At 44.5% G+C, this 14,250-nt stretch overlaps 1 protein-coding gene across 1 annotated transcript in view; it reads left to right on the top strand.

The window, feature by feature from the left end:
- LOC116463514 (protein FAM81A) overlaps window positions 1-14,250 on the top strand; it is a gene marked incomplete at its 3' end in the record, with an annotated part of 72,058 nt that overhangs the window by 1,115 nt on the left and 56,693 nt on the right. The window lies entirely within an intron of this gene.

Genomic DNA, 14,250 nt, shown 5'->3' on the forward strand with positions numbered 1-14,250 from the left:
CCGCGCGCCGGGCCAGGCGGCAGGCGCGCGCTGATTGGACGGCGCTCCCCGCGGCGCGGGCCCGCAGCCGGGCGCCCTGCTCAGCCAGCGCCAGCGGCCGCCGCACCCAGCCGCGCCGGCGAGGACATGGGCAGCCGCGGCGCGCCCACCCTCCGCGCCGGTGAGTGCCGCGCTCCGGGAACCCCGGCCGGGCGGCCGCTGGGGCTGGGCGGCGGGAGCTCCCTGGAACGGCCGGTGACCTTGGGGCAGCCTCTCAGGAGATAGGCGTGGGGTAGAGAGAGCTGCGCGTGGCCCATGTGACATGTCGCGGGCGAGAGGGTTAACTGCATGTGACGCGAAGGGCTGAAGTTGGGCATAGAGCGCAACTGGCGTTGCATTTTCGCGGGGGCTGCATGCTAGCGAACCAACCGACGCCCGGAGGGACTGTTTGGGAGAGCTGGGGTGGTGCACGGATTGCCAGGGGTAAAGGCGAGTCAGCCGACCCACTACTCAGAGTGAGTGACCTTGGGTAGGTTAACCATCTGCTCTTCCGCCCCTTCGCTTTTTCTCATGTTTCAAAGGAGGGGCTGGGGGTCTTTGCAGTTCCAGAATGCTGTTGTGCCATCCTACTGCGAGCTGAGAAAGAGCCTTAAAGTACGGTTCTGCAGGTACCGGAGATGCAAAGCTTAACCATGTTTATTCTAGGAGGGGTTTCCATTAATTGGCTCCTAAAGTGGTAAGAAATGTTATCGTTGTCTGGAAGATTATGGAGCAAGCAGTCGGTGGTCCGGAGAATGGCTTCTTAAGATGCACAGGTTAAAACCTCTTAGGTGCCCTAAAGACATGAACAAAATCAGGATTAATGCTCCTAAGTTCGTCTTTCTTGTAGTTAATCTAATAGGAAACTTTGTATTTGAACAGGTAAAATCAAAACCCAATCGTGGCAGGCAGCAGCAAATTAAGTGAGTCATTTCTTCAATGTGCACGAGGTTTATGTGTGTGTGTGCGCGCGTGTGTGTGTGCGTGTGTGCGCGTGCGCTCTCGTCCTCAGCTTAAAGTCTGTGTACGGCAGTGTTAGAAATTATTTCGTAGGAGTAACCAGAAATAATGCTAGAATTCGAATCCACAAAAGTGCAGCTCTCTCAGAAGCAAGGGCAAACATTTGCAACTTGCTTTTAAAATAAGAGTTAGGTTTGTGGAGTAAATATATTCTTTATTGAGAACCATCCCCAGATTTGCACATTGTGTCTGCCTTCTGGGCTCTGTCACTGAATGTGCGTGTGTGTGTGTGTGTGTGTGTGTGTGTGTGTGTGTGTGTTGGGGGGGGGTTCCGTGGCACTTATCCTATTTTTAGCATTGACTGGTACTAAAAAAAAGACACTTAGGCCGCCTTCCATATCCACTGCCTATAAACTTCCCTCTTCCACGGAGGGGAATGGAGGAAATACCCTCTCACAGGTACCCCTGGTTGGCCCTTCTGACTTTCTACTTAAAGGCTACCCTTGATTTTCATTCGAACCTGATTTCATCTGTATAAGAACGTGGGTTGGGAAGACACAGTTTCCAATGCTAATGATTAAGCTTCTGCAAGCTTGTTTACCTGAGGGCTTAATAACCTTTAATGTGTTACATGTTAGAAATCTGAGAGCATACGGATAGAAAAATCCTTAGTGCCCAGGGATTCAACCACGAAGCCCTACCAACCATTTAATGAACCACACCACATGGTGCTTGGAACCCTCATTAGCGCATTATTCAGCCTCCTCTCTCTGCAGGCCACTAGGCTGTGTCACTCCGACCTGGCTTTCAATGTCTTGTTTCTTGTACCCTGCAGCCACACTCTTGCATTTTCATTTTTTCTGTAGCTGAGCCCACCTTCTCTCCCGAGCACCAGAGCCTGAGTGAACAACTTCCCGCAGAAGAGCCTTCTCTAGTGTCCTCTGCCGTCTCACCAGAGTAGGGATGCTCTTCCGCTTGCTCCTTAGTGCTGCCTCCAAACCAGTGCACCATCACCAACCAAGTCTCCTCTCGGAAGGTAGTGCTGTCTGCTTATGCCCCTACCCTCCTTCTTATCTTCTGGTCCAGTGCTTCCCAAACCTGGGGGCTCCTTAGAATCACCTGGGACATTTTGAAAAACTTGGGACTCCCTCAAATATACCAAATTAGAATCATTGGGGGCTGGGGTAGGGTGGGGGAGTAAGACCTAAAAATCCCTACTTTAAAAACAAACCCCAAAAGGAGGAGCAGCAGGAGATGATGAAGAGAGAAACAGAACTCTCTGGGCAATTCTGATGTACACTCAGGTACAGTGGGGATCTCTTCACTTGATGCCTCAAAAAAGTGATAAACAAACAAAAAACATGAGCAGCCAGCTTCATTCTCTTCTCTGCTTTTGTCTCTTGCTAGTGACTTTGGGGTTTGTATTGAAGCTCTCTTAATTCTTTGACCTTGAAGTTCCTCAACATCTATTCCTATAGCCTCAGTTTCCACTTTGCTTCAACTAACATCTTGGACTTGTTCAGTCTTGAACAAGACTGAACCTTCGAGATCTTGAACTTGGACTTCAGCCTACTTAGCTGATACTACCCACATACTGCTCTGGATTTTAACCATCGCTGAGGACCCTGGTCCCTTAAGTACTTGCTGTTCCAATCCTTCAGCTCCTCTGTGACTCTGTTTCTCCACTTGTGGCATGTAGGTTGCTAGCCATTTCCATTCTGTCTGGGATCCCAGAATCCTTTGTTTCAAAGTGTTGGGCTTCTCATATTCCAGTCCTCAATCCAAAATCAACCCCCCTTGCCTGCTTATTCTTCTCCTAGCCTGCCACATTATCCAGGAGGAAGTCACAAAGACCGTTGGACAGGTTCCACTGAAAATTTACGCTGGCTCTAATTTCACCAGATAAATTCTCACTTTACCTTCCTCAAGGCCCCCAAGCATCTTTCTCTTCCTCTCTTTGTCCTTCTTTATTTCGTCTTTCTCAAAGGAAGAAAATGTCTACAAGTCCCTTCCCCAGGGTTAATCCACATGCACTCCACACTCTTCATTCTCTGGACTTGATTCCTTCCTTCTCACCTCTTTTGGGAACTGGCTGCGTTTGTTATTCCTCTTCTCCAGCGTCTTTGGTCCTTCCTTAATCCGCCCCAACCCTTACTCCACCATATGGGTCATCCTTCCCATAAGAAACTGTGGTGGGGTCCTCGCTCTGTCCAGTAGAATTTTCTGTGGTGAGAAAAATATTTTATATCTGCACTGTCGCATATGGTAGTCACTATCCACATGTGGCTCTTAAGCACACAAAGTGTGGCTAGTGTGACTGAGGAACCAAGTTTTCCATTTTAGTAAATTCTAAACTAATTTAAATCCAATTGAAGTAGTCAGATAGGGCCAATGGCTATCGTGTGGGGTAGCACTGTTCTTGACCCTGCTACTCTGTTGAACTGTCCTCAGGTTCTCCTCTTTGTCCACTCACCTGTTCTGGTTTCACCCTCATTTTTCTGTTGAAACTGCTTCCTCAGGGGGCTCTGTCGTAGGTGTCCTGGCTGCAGATCTGAGGCCTTTGCCCTGTCTTTCCCCTCCTTGGTCCCTGCCCTGCGTCTCCTGGCAGCAGTCAGCCCTTTGTGCCTCTCTCTCTCCCTGTCTCCATGACGCTGGTTGTCCAGGCCCACTCGTACCTCACTTGTTTCCTTTTTCTTCCTGGCCTGTAGACACGGGGATGCTGTGAGATCCTGTCCTTGGTCTTTCCTTTCCTTTTCCTCCTCCCTTCTCCCTGCCCCAGCCTCACCTCTGAGCCCGCAGTAGTATTTAAAGAGCACTGGGCGCTTTCCCCGCGCCTCACTGGGCGCCCTCGCCCACTTGTACTACTTCCTCTAATCCTCACTCCAACTCTGTGAGGCAGAGACTCTGATTACTCCCGTTATGTAGGTGCAGAAATTGAAGTCGAGGGAGATTTGAATAACTTAAAGAAAACACTGCTTTCAAGGAGCAGACCTGGGAAAGGGACTCCACCAGTCTGACCTCAGAGCCCCACTTTTAATCCTGTTTACCCAGGGCCCCCAGGTACTTCAAATCTATATTTTGGGGCCTGAGCTGTTGCCCACATTTCACTCAGCATGTAATACTCAGAAGCCTGACTGCTTTGTCTCTACCTTGTCTTCCTGGCTTCTGTAATCATTTTTCCCCTTTTTAAACCTTTTACTTTGAATAATTCAAATTTATAGAAAAGTTGCAATAACTGGCCAGATACAGTGGCTCATGCTTGTAATCCCAGCACTTTGGGAGGCCGAGGCGGGTGTATCACCTGAGGTCAGGAGTTCCAGACCAGCCTGGCTAACATATAGTGAAACCCCGACTCTACTAAAAAAAAATGCAAAAATTAGCTGGGCATGGCGGTGAGTGCCTGTAATCCCAGCTACTCAGGAGGCTGAGGCAGGAGAATCGCTTGAACCCAGGAGGTGGAGGTTGCAGTGAGCCAAGATCGCACCACTGCACTCCAGCCTGGGCGACAGAGCAAGACTCCGTCTCTCAAAAAACAAAAAAGAAAAGAAAAGAAAAAGAAAAGTCGCAATAATTAAAATAATTCCCAACATACCTTTCAACCAAATTCTCTAAATATTAATTTTTACCACACTTGTTTTACCTTTCTCGCTCTATCATATTCTCTCATTCTCTCTCTCTGTGTCTGTGTATCTGTGTGTTTATGCACACACATATGTATGCACACACATATGTATGCACACACACATATACACACACACACGTGCATATGTTGTCATTTTCCCTGAACCATTTTAGAGTGAGTTGTAGACATGATACCCCTTTGTCCCCCTAAATACTCAAGTGTATATTTCCTTTTAAAAAGGACATTTTCTTGTATAAGTGCCAAAATCAGAAAATTAGCATTAAGAGCTATTATCTAATCAATAGGCCTTATTCATGTGTCATCTATTGACCTAATAATGTCCTTCATGGCAAAAGAGGAGAAAAAAAGATCTTTATTGTTTTGTTTTTGAGACGGAGTCTTGCTCGGTCGCCCAGGGCGGAACGCGATGGCACAATCTTGGCTCACTGCAGCCTCCGCCTCCCTGGTTCAAGCAATTCTCCCGCCTCAGCCTCCTGAGTAGCTGGGATTACAGGCACCCATCATCATGCCCGGCTAACTTTTGTAATTTTGTAGAGACAAGGTTTCACCACGTTGCCCAGGCTGGTCTTGAATTCCTGACCTCAGGTGATCTGCCCGCCTCGGCCTCCCAAAGTGCTGGGATTATGGGCATGAGCCACTGCACCTGGCCAAAAAGATCTTTTTTAAAAAAAGATGTTTTCTGGTCCAGGATCCAATCCAGGATGTGTTACGTTCGTTGTCATACCTCTTTCATTTCCTCTAATCTGGGACCATTTCCTAGTCATTCTGTCTCTCGTGAACCTTGACACGTTTGAAGGGTGCAGGTCAGTTATGTAGTAGAATGTCCTGTAGCTTGGCCTTGTCTGATGTTTCTCATGAGTAGTGGAGTGTGTCCCTCTCAGTGCATTCCTTGATGACGTTAGTGCCATCATCCTCTTCTCTGTAACCAGAGCTTGAACACCTGGGGTTATTCTGACTTTCTGTTCCTTGCACTCCCACACCAGACAGTCATTGAGTCAAGTTGAGGTGTCCTCTGCACAGTCTCCCTCCATTCGTCCTTTCCTTTCTGTGCCTACTGTCTCTCTCCTGTTTGGGGCAGTTGTGGAGTGAAGGCCTGTGCACACTGGCCTCAATCGACTGTTCCAGCCTAATTGGCCGCTGCTTAGCAACAGGAACCCAAGGGTCCCATAGTCCTCACCAATCAGTATTTCCTCTGCTTTGCCCCCTCTCCACCCCTTCTCATGCTGCTCTGAATTCACATCATTTACCCTTTTGAATATTAGACTCAAATGCCTGCTTCTCAAATGCTTTTCCTGATGGCCCAGTTCAAACTGATCCTGCCTTCTGCCCAGTGGCACTGACCAGCCCCTCCATTCTTGCACAGTGGCTTGCTAGTGTTATTTCCCTGCAGAATGGAAGTTCCTGCAGTGCGGGGGCTGTGTCTTGTTCAGCACTGTAGAGGCTCAATGAATATTTGTTGACTGGACTAAATTATTTGATGAAATCATTAAGCAAGTGCACAGAATAACCATGGAGCTGTCTGCTAGCACGTGGTATGCGATGGTGGATGTGAGACCCATGCTTTACCCGAAGAGTCAGGTGGGTGTTGGCTCAAAATAGGATCTTTTTAGTAAAACGGTGGATAATTTGAGAAGGCATTTTCATGTTGTAAGTGGAAAAAATGATTCTTCTCTGATGACATCTTAACGTCGTGTGTATGTGTCAAGACAAAGAAAGAGCATATTTGATTTTTTAAAAAAGAGTAGAGAAACTAACATAGCATATTAAAAATGGCCCATCTAGTTCTTCACATGCCAAATGAGCAGCTGAATGTGAGAGGAGTAGTTTCTCCAGCTCCCTTCCTCCCTGGGAGCCCTGGAGCCACCTGCCTCCTCTGGCTGTCTGGCCTCCTCTCTCTCCTCTGCTGTCCTTCAGCACTGCCTCCCCACTCTACTCACTGTTTCTCTCCTCCCGTATTTCACTCTTTCTGTCTTTTCCTCTCTCTTAGTAACTCTTCTACTGTCCTCCTTCTCCCTATTGATTGTTTTATTTTATTTTTTGACTTATTGGATGTAGTTTTATGTTCCATGAGTTTTTCCCTATAAAAGCAGGTGATTTTTGGAAAAAGAGAAAACCCAATTGCTTTTTATGCCTTGGTGGTCTTTTGTTGACTCTTTCCATAGCTCAGTGGTTCTTGTTATTTTACAAATGTAGCTATCAGAGATAATAAAATGGTTTATCGGAAGGAACATAATTACCTCTTTCTGGTACACTAGGAAAATTACTAGGAATGTGCTGGTTGATAAATATCAAAAAGCCTAAAATTTTCAGTTGCTACCAAGGGAACATTGGTACTTGAGGTTGAAAGTCAGATCTCAGTGTGGTGAAAACTCGGATTTCCGGATGGCGAGCTGCTGAGCTTACTGGGAACTTCAGTCTTCCTCCCTGAAGATGTCTGCATTTGCTGACCGGTGGTCACCCCCTGCCCCACTTCAGAACGCGTTTGTGGAGAAGACATTCTCTCTGGATGAAGCAACTACAGAAGTGCAGGCAAGACATTCTGCTGCCGTCGCTGATTGTGGCTTAAATAAAAAGCATGTTTATGTGGGAGAGAATGTGTGGGGGTTGCTTTCGCATTATGGAATTCTTAAAATTGTTGAACCGGGAAGATGTTATTCAGAAACCCCTGGTGCCTTCAGCTTGTTTTTTGTTTATTTCAGGTTTCTATTCTCCCTCAGTTTTAATTATCTCTGGAAAAACTCAAGAGTCCTCCCCTGCTCCTAAAATAGTTATAAAATTAATGTGCTGTACTCAAGTCGTTACTCCATGTAAAAGAGTAAAAGACTCCCATGTTAAGGAGAGAATTCCAGCTTCCTGTCTCTGAGTGTGAGAAAAAGGGCATAGACTGGAGACTGGATCTTTCTTCTAAGCCTAAATTCTTAGCTTTTCAGCCAGCGATTCGTAGAGGGTAGAACCAAAAGTCACCACCAGCATTCTGTCTGTATGACAGTACACAGAATCGTGCTTTCCCCTGCTAGTTTAGTAGGTAGAGAGTTTACATGGGCTTTTAATAATACTTTTTCTCTTCTAGCTGTTGCACTTGGCAGATTCCTTTTTAAACATTTGGTAGTGTATCTTTTCTAATGCTAGAAAGAAAAGTTGCCAAATATTGCTGTTGATCATAGTAAAACACCCTAAAAGTAATGACTTCTTTTTTGGTGTGAGTGCCCAGGCCCACTGCAGGGTGACCACCAGCCTTCTGCCGAGCTCACAGCTGGAAGGGCACCTTCAGTCGGCAATCGATATGTCATTTGGGTAGAGCAACTCAACAATGAAAACAGTGGGTCTTCCCAAATTAGAAAAACAAAAAAGCGAATGAGCAAATAGGTATGAGTGTCCGTGAAGAGGCACTGTGCCAGGCTTCGTGGAGATTACAGGTTCCTGTAGGACGTGGTTCCCGCTGCCCTACAGCAGCTCAGCTGGGGAGACATCATCCATGAAAAGTTCAAATAACAATAGAAGATTTAAATAGCATTTCAAAATAGCTGTTATTAACAGAGGAGAACAAAAACCAATCTGTTTTTGCAAGGGTTCTCCTAAAAATGTTAACATTCTAAGCTGTGGAGAGTGGATTGAAGCAACATCAGAGACCAGTCATTGGGTTCTAGAGGTCTGTCTGTAAATCTGTCTGGACCTGACAGAGGCCATGTGTGTATTGCAGATTGACCGCCTCCCTTCATTTATGCAGAAATCTCTGCACTGGCTGGAAGAGCACTGTCAAATGTTGTAAGCATTCTAAAGTTCACCTTTGTGGGTCAGAAACACATCACCCCTCACCCTTCTACCTCCAACAGAATTCCCTTTATGAATGTGATAGAATGGAGGGGAAAGAATGCAAGTCTTGCTAAGTGGACTCAAGGCCATTTTCACAAAGGTCATTGAAAGTATCTGCTCTGGGACCCCTTGGAGGGACTTGCAGTTTTCCTGGAACCTCGAGTTTTTGGAATACTGTGCTGGCATCACTCCAGAACCACTGGACCTGTACAACATGCTGATTCCCTGATGCACAGGCGATCCAGGCTTCAGTCCCAGCTTTGATGAGAGCACCAGCCTCAAGCCTTGTTCTGTGCCCACGAGGAAACGAAAGTAAAAATTGATAGCAAACTTCTTTTAACTAAACCATAGTCTTTAAAGCCCAGAATCAGGCTTGTTTCTTGGTTTTGATAGCTGTAAATGAGCAATTTATGCTTTTTGTTATTATTGTCTTTCGCTGGTTCATTGTTTTCTTCAAGAAGGTTTTATTTAAATTTGTGTCATTGTGAATATAGCATACTTGTTACAGTATTTTGAAAATAAGGAAAAGCAGAATAAAAATGTACCCAGTGCCACTATTTACATTTCAATTTATTTCTTTCCACTGTTTTAAAAGATATGACTATACTAATACTTCTAGTCCTAGAATCCTTGTCTCACCCTCTCCAAGATGGTAGTAGGATTTCTGGGTTGCTGAGGTAATGTACAGTTGAAAAAATGTCAAGATGTGTCAGGTAAGCTACATCTGCTGTTGGCCTAAGGACAGATATTTTGGTGTGAGGATGCCCAATGTCTTAGAGACCATGTAAGGCCTCGATGACTTACCCAGCTTTCCCCAGATCAGCCTCAAAACCATAATGCCATGTGCATTCCTCAATATGCTAGCCAAGTATATTTCTTCCAAGGACTGCTCAGCTGTTCTAAAAAATTCTGGTCAGGAGTGGGGAGAGATGAGCTACCTATGAAGGAGACAGAGTATGCTTATTTGCACTGTTTTCATTTCCTTTGCACATAATTTGGAGGCATTTCCCCAATTGGGACAGTGTGGTTAATTTGTGGAAAGCTCCTGCTATTAGCATTGGTCCTTCCTTTAGCCTTGTCAATCTAGATACATTGGCTTGGGAAATTAGGCATCCTGACCTCAGTTGCACAGCCCTCTTCCTCCTTCTTTTACCGAAGCACATGATTTATCCAGATAACAACTATCCACACCACAGAGATAATTCCAGCAATTTGGCAGGGGGAAAGTTGGTAGGAGGATGAGTGAAGGGAGGGGAGGGGGAAACAGCATTAAAGGTAGCCTCAAGACCATGGAGGCATCTAGGCATAGAGGAGGAGGCCTCAGATAGAGGAGAAAAGGAAGGCAGATAATTGGTGGCCTGGGCACTCAGCAGGGCAATGGTTGCCTTGTCCTTGACTTGGAGTCTCCTGCCTCATCCATCTTTGCTGGCCCATGGTCAAGCAGTCATCTCACTGTGGGGAGAAAGGGAAGAGGGAGGAGCAAGAGGAGAAGGATGTGGTAATGGTGGCAGTGGTAGTGGTAGTAGATAACTTCAACATTTGCAGGATTGGCTGGGAGTGGTGGCTCAGGCCTGTAATCCCAGCACTTTGGGAGTCCTAGGTGGGCAGATCATGTGAGGTCAGGCGTTTGAGACCAGCATGGACAACATGGGGAAACCCTGTCTCTACTAAAAATACAAAAATCAGCTGTGTGTGGTGGCATGCACCTGTAATCCCGGATACTCGGGAGGCTGAGGCAGGAGAATCACTTGAACCCGGGAGGTGGATGTTGCAGTGGATGGAGATTGTGCCACAGCACTCCAGCCTGGGCCACTGAGTAAGATTCTGCCTGAAAAAAAAGAAATTGCAGTGTCCTTTAAACTCATTAGTCTAAATGTTTGCACCATCTAAATTGTGGTGCCTTGAAGCAAAGCGCTGGCTTCCAGGCCCTGGTTATAGTTCTAAATAATGTGTACTATTGTGCATTGTAGGATGTTTAGATAGATAGATAGATAGATAGATAGATAGATAGATAGATAGATAGATAGATAGATAGATGGATGATAGATAGATAAAGTATACTATAAATCCACCTTGGTGGGTTTTTTTTTTTCTTTTTTACCTTAACATTATAGCAAGGACATAAATACATAAATATATTCTTAGCTGTTTTTTTTGTTTTTTAGTTTTTTTAGAGACAAGATCTAGCTAGCTCTGTTGCCCAAGCTTGAGTGCAGTGTCATGCAGCCTTGAACTCCCGGGCTCAAGCAATCCTCTTGCCTTAGGTTCCTGAGTATCTTGGACTACAGGTGTTCGCCACCATGCCTGGCTAATTTATTTTTTATTGTTATTTTCTTGTGGAGACGGGGGCATTGCTATGTTGCACAGGCTGGTCTTGAACTCCTGGCCTGAAACGATCATCCTACTTCAGCCTCTAAAAAATGTTGGGATTACAGGCATGTAATCCATCATGCTTGGCCAGCTGTTAATATTCTTTTGAGTGGATGTGCTGTGTTCTAACTAACTGCTCTTCTATTGTTGGACATTTAACCAATAGCCATTTATGGAAATATTAACATCTAGTTAAGATCACATAGTATTAAGTGTGGATAAAATGCTTTAAGAGTAGAGATTTCATGGAGATTAGTTACTTTTGCCATGGAATTCCAATTTCATGGTCCTAGAAGGTATAGGGCAAGAGTGAGTTCTGTACATGCCCTGGAGAGTCTAACAATTTGACTCCCCTTTGAACTCTTGGTTTACATATTTTTTTTAAATGGGGGCAAGAAGAAGTAATTTCTTTCTTTTAAATTGATACAGTGAAAAATTAAGTTTAAGAAGTAAAAGATACATTTAGTCAAAGCCCCAAGTAGTCTACCTATTCCTCTCTATTTCTCACTTACAGAGAAATATGACTCTGATTTGGTATTTGTCATTTCCACATTCATCTTTAGATGTTACAGATTTGGCATATTATTTGGCATGTTTTAAACCTTTATAAAAATGACATTGTATACTGTTCGTATCCTTCTTCAGCTTACTTTTTTCACTTAATATATTTGTGAGATTCATTCACATTGGGACTTGTAATTATAATTCATTTCTTTTTCTCTTTCTTTCCTTTTTTTTTTTTTTTTTTGAGACAAAATCTCACTCAGTTGCCCAGGCTGGAATGCAGTGGTGAGATCACTGCTCACTGCAGCCTTGACCTTCCCAGGCTCAGGTGATCCTCCCACCTCAGCCTCCTTAGTAGCTGGGACAATAGGTTTGTGCCACCACACCCAGCTAATTTTTCTTTCATTCTTTTTTTTTTTTTTTTTAATGGAGATGGGGTTGCCATGTTGCCCAGGCCCACTCCTGGGCTTAAGCCATCTGCCGCCTCGGCCTCCCAAAGGGCTGGGATTACAGGCCTGAGCCACTGCACCTAGCTGCTAATTCATTTATTTTCAATACTATTTGTTCTTTCATTGCATGAATGTATCATAGTTTATTCCTCCATTTGCCTAATGATGGGTGTTCATTCCCCACTCCTCATTTTTTTGCTATTAGAAACAATGCTACCTTAAATATTCTTGCAAATGTCTTCTTAAGAGCACATTTGGAAAGTTTTTTGAGGATTTTTTAGTAGTAGAATTATTAGGTCATTAGGTTTGTGCATCTTCAGCTTTACTAGATATTCAACATTGCTTTCTAAAGTGGTAGTATCAATTCACACTCCCATCTTGTGTTCCTGTTGTTCCATATATATTCTTGTCAATACTTGATCTTTTCATAATTGATTTTTGCCAGTCTGGTGTGATGAAATAGTATCTCTGGGGGATTTTATCTCTTATGGCAAATTAGATTTATTTTATAATTTGCTTCCATTGTCCAGAACAGAGCCAATGTTGCATATATTAAAAATAACAACAACAAAACTTATTCAAGTTCTTATCCTTCAATATTCTTTTAAGATTTGCCAAGCAAGACAGCCATTTGGAAATCTATTTAGACTTAAAACTTAGATTATAAAATAGATATTCTATTTCCAGTGAACAGAATTACACCCTATGTAGTTTGGTATTAGAACCCCAGCTGACTCCAACTGCTCACTGAGTACAGGTGACTGTCAGTTGGCTGGTCTCTGGATGCTGTATTCTCTTGGTTAGAAGCAAGTCACAGGTCCCACCCACACTCAAAGGGAGAGGACCATGCAAGGTGTGAACACTAAGAGACAAAGATGGTGTTGGGGGGCACGCTATGAGTCTGTCCACCACAGCAGGGACCATGTTTTGATCATCATGTTTCAGCATCATGGGTTCCAGTGTCATGGGTGTAGATCAACATTGTTAGAGTGATCAGAGATTATCAGGGGGCTGACTTACCTAGTCTGGTTCCCATCGGAGGTGAAATTCCAATATATTAATTCACATCGAGAAAAGTAGCTGGCAGATAGACTTGGGCTTGTGTTTGCCGATTCCTGTGTACTCTCCTTTTATGCACAGCTATATGGGAAGCTAAAAGATGTGGTTGATGAGTATGGACTCAGGGCAAGGAGTGAATAGGATTATCTTTACGGCTAATGTCACTGGACCATGAGAGCCTAATGCATCCCCCTCTATTATAGAACTTTTCCTGCTGCCCTGGATTCTTAGGTGCTTGAAAACACCAATAATTTTTTTTTTTTTTTGAGATAGAGTCTCACTCTATCCAGCTCAGGCTAGAAGGCAATGGTGTGATCTGGGCTCATTGCAACCTCTGTCTCCTGGGTTCAAGTGATTCTTCTGCCTGAGCCTTCTGAGTAGCTGCGATAACAGGTGTGGACCATCACGCTCAGCTAATTTTTGTATTTTCAGTAGAGATGCGGTTTCATCATGTTGGCCAGGGTGGTCTCGAACTCCTGACCTCAAATGATCGGTCCACCTCAGCCTCCCAAAGTGCTGGGATTATAGGCATGAGCCACCACATCTGGTCACCAATACATTTTGTCTCTTCAAACTCTGCTTTTAGTAGACATGCTGTGTATACCATCCTCCTTTCTGGTTGCACATTCATTCTCAAGCCAGAATATAATTTAATTGATTATATTCAACAATATGAAATTACTTCAATTCAGTTATCTCTCCTGGACATTCACTCACCCAGCAAACATTTACTGATTAGCTCTGATGTGCTAGGTGCTTGGGATATAGCTGTGGACAATACAGCTCCTCATGGAGCATGCAGCGTAGAGCCAAAGATGGATATTGAACTAGTATGATGAGTGCTTGCCGATTTCAGTAGTGAGTGTCAGCAGTGTTGGATCATTTTTATAGATCAGCTGTTCCCATCTCTTCCTGATTCTTCAGATTTCATTGTCAGAGTCTCATCTTAACTTGAATTTTGCCGTCTTCCCCATTGGCTTTCTACACTACCTGCATCATTTTGTAGAACAAAGGAAAGGAAAATAAGATACCAAGAAGCTGAACTAATCCCTGATTGTAAATGCTATTTCAGTGAAAATGTCCATCATTAAAGGGCTGGCTAACAATTATGGTAGATCCATTCAGTGGAATATCACCCAGGCATTAAAGATGGTGATGTAGGCTGAGCATAGTGGCTCATGCCTGTAATTCCAGCACTTTGGGAGGCCAAGGTGGGAGGATTACTTGAGGCTGGGAGTTTGAGGCCAGCCTGGGCAATATAGTAAGACCTCATCTCTGTAAAAAATTGAAAAATTAGCCAGGTATGGTGGTAAGTGCCTGTGGTCCCAGCTACTCTGGAGGCTGAGGCAGGAGGATTGCTTGAGCCTAGGAATTGGAGGCTGCAGTGAGCTATGACCAAGCCACTGTACTCTAGCCTGGGTGACAGAATGAGAC

Source organism: Hylobates moloch, unplaced genomic scaffold (assembly GCF_009828535.3).
Source record: "Hylobates moloch isolate HMO894 unplaced genomic scaffold, HMol_V3 SCAFFOLD_40, whole genome shotgun sequence".
NCBI classification, from domain to species: domain Eukaryota; kingdom Metazoa; phylum Chordata; class Mammalia; order Primates; family Hylobatidae; genus Hylobates; species Hylobates moloch.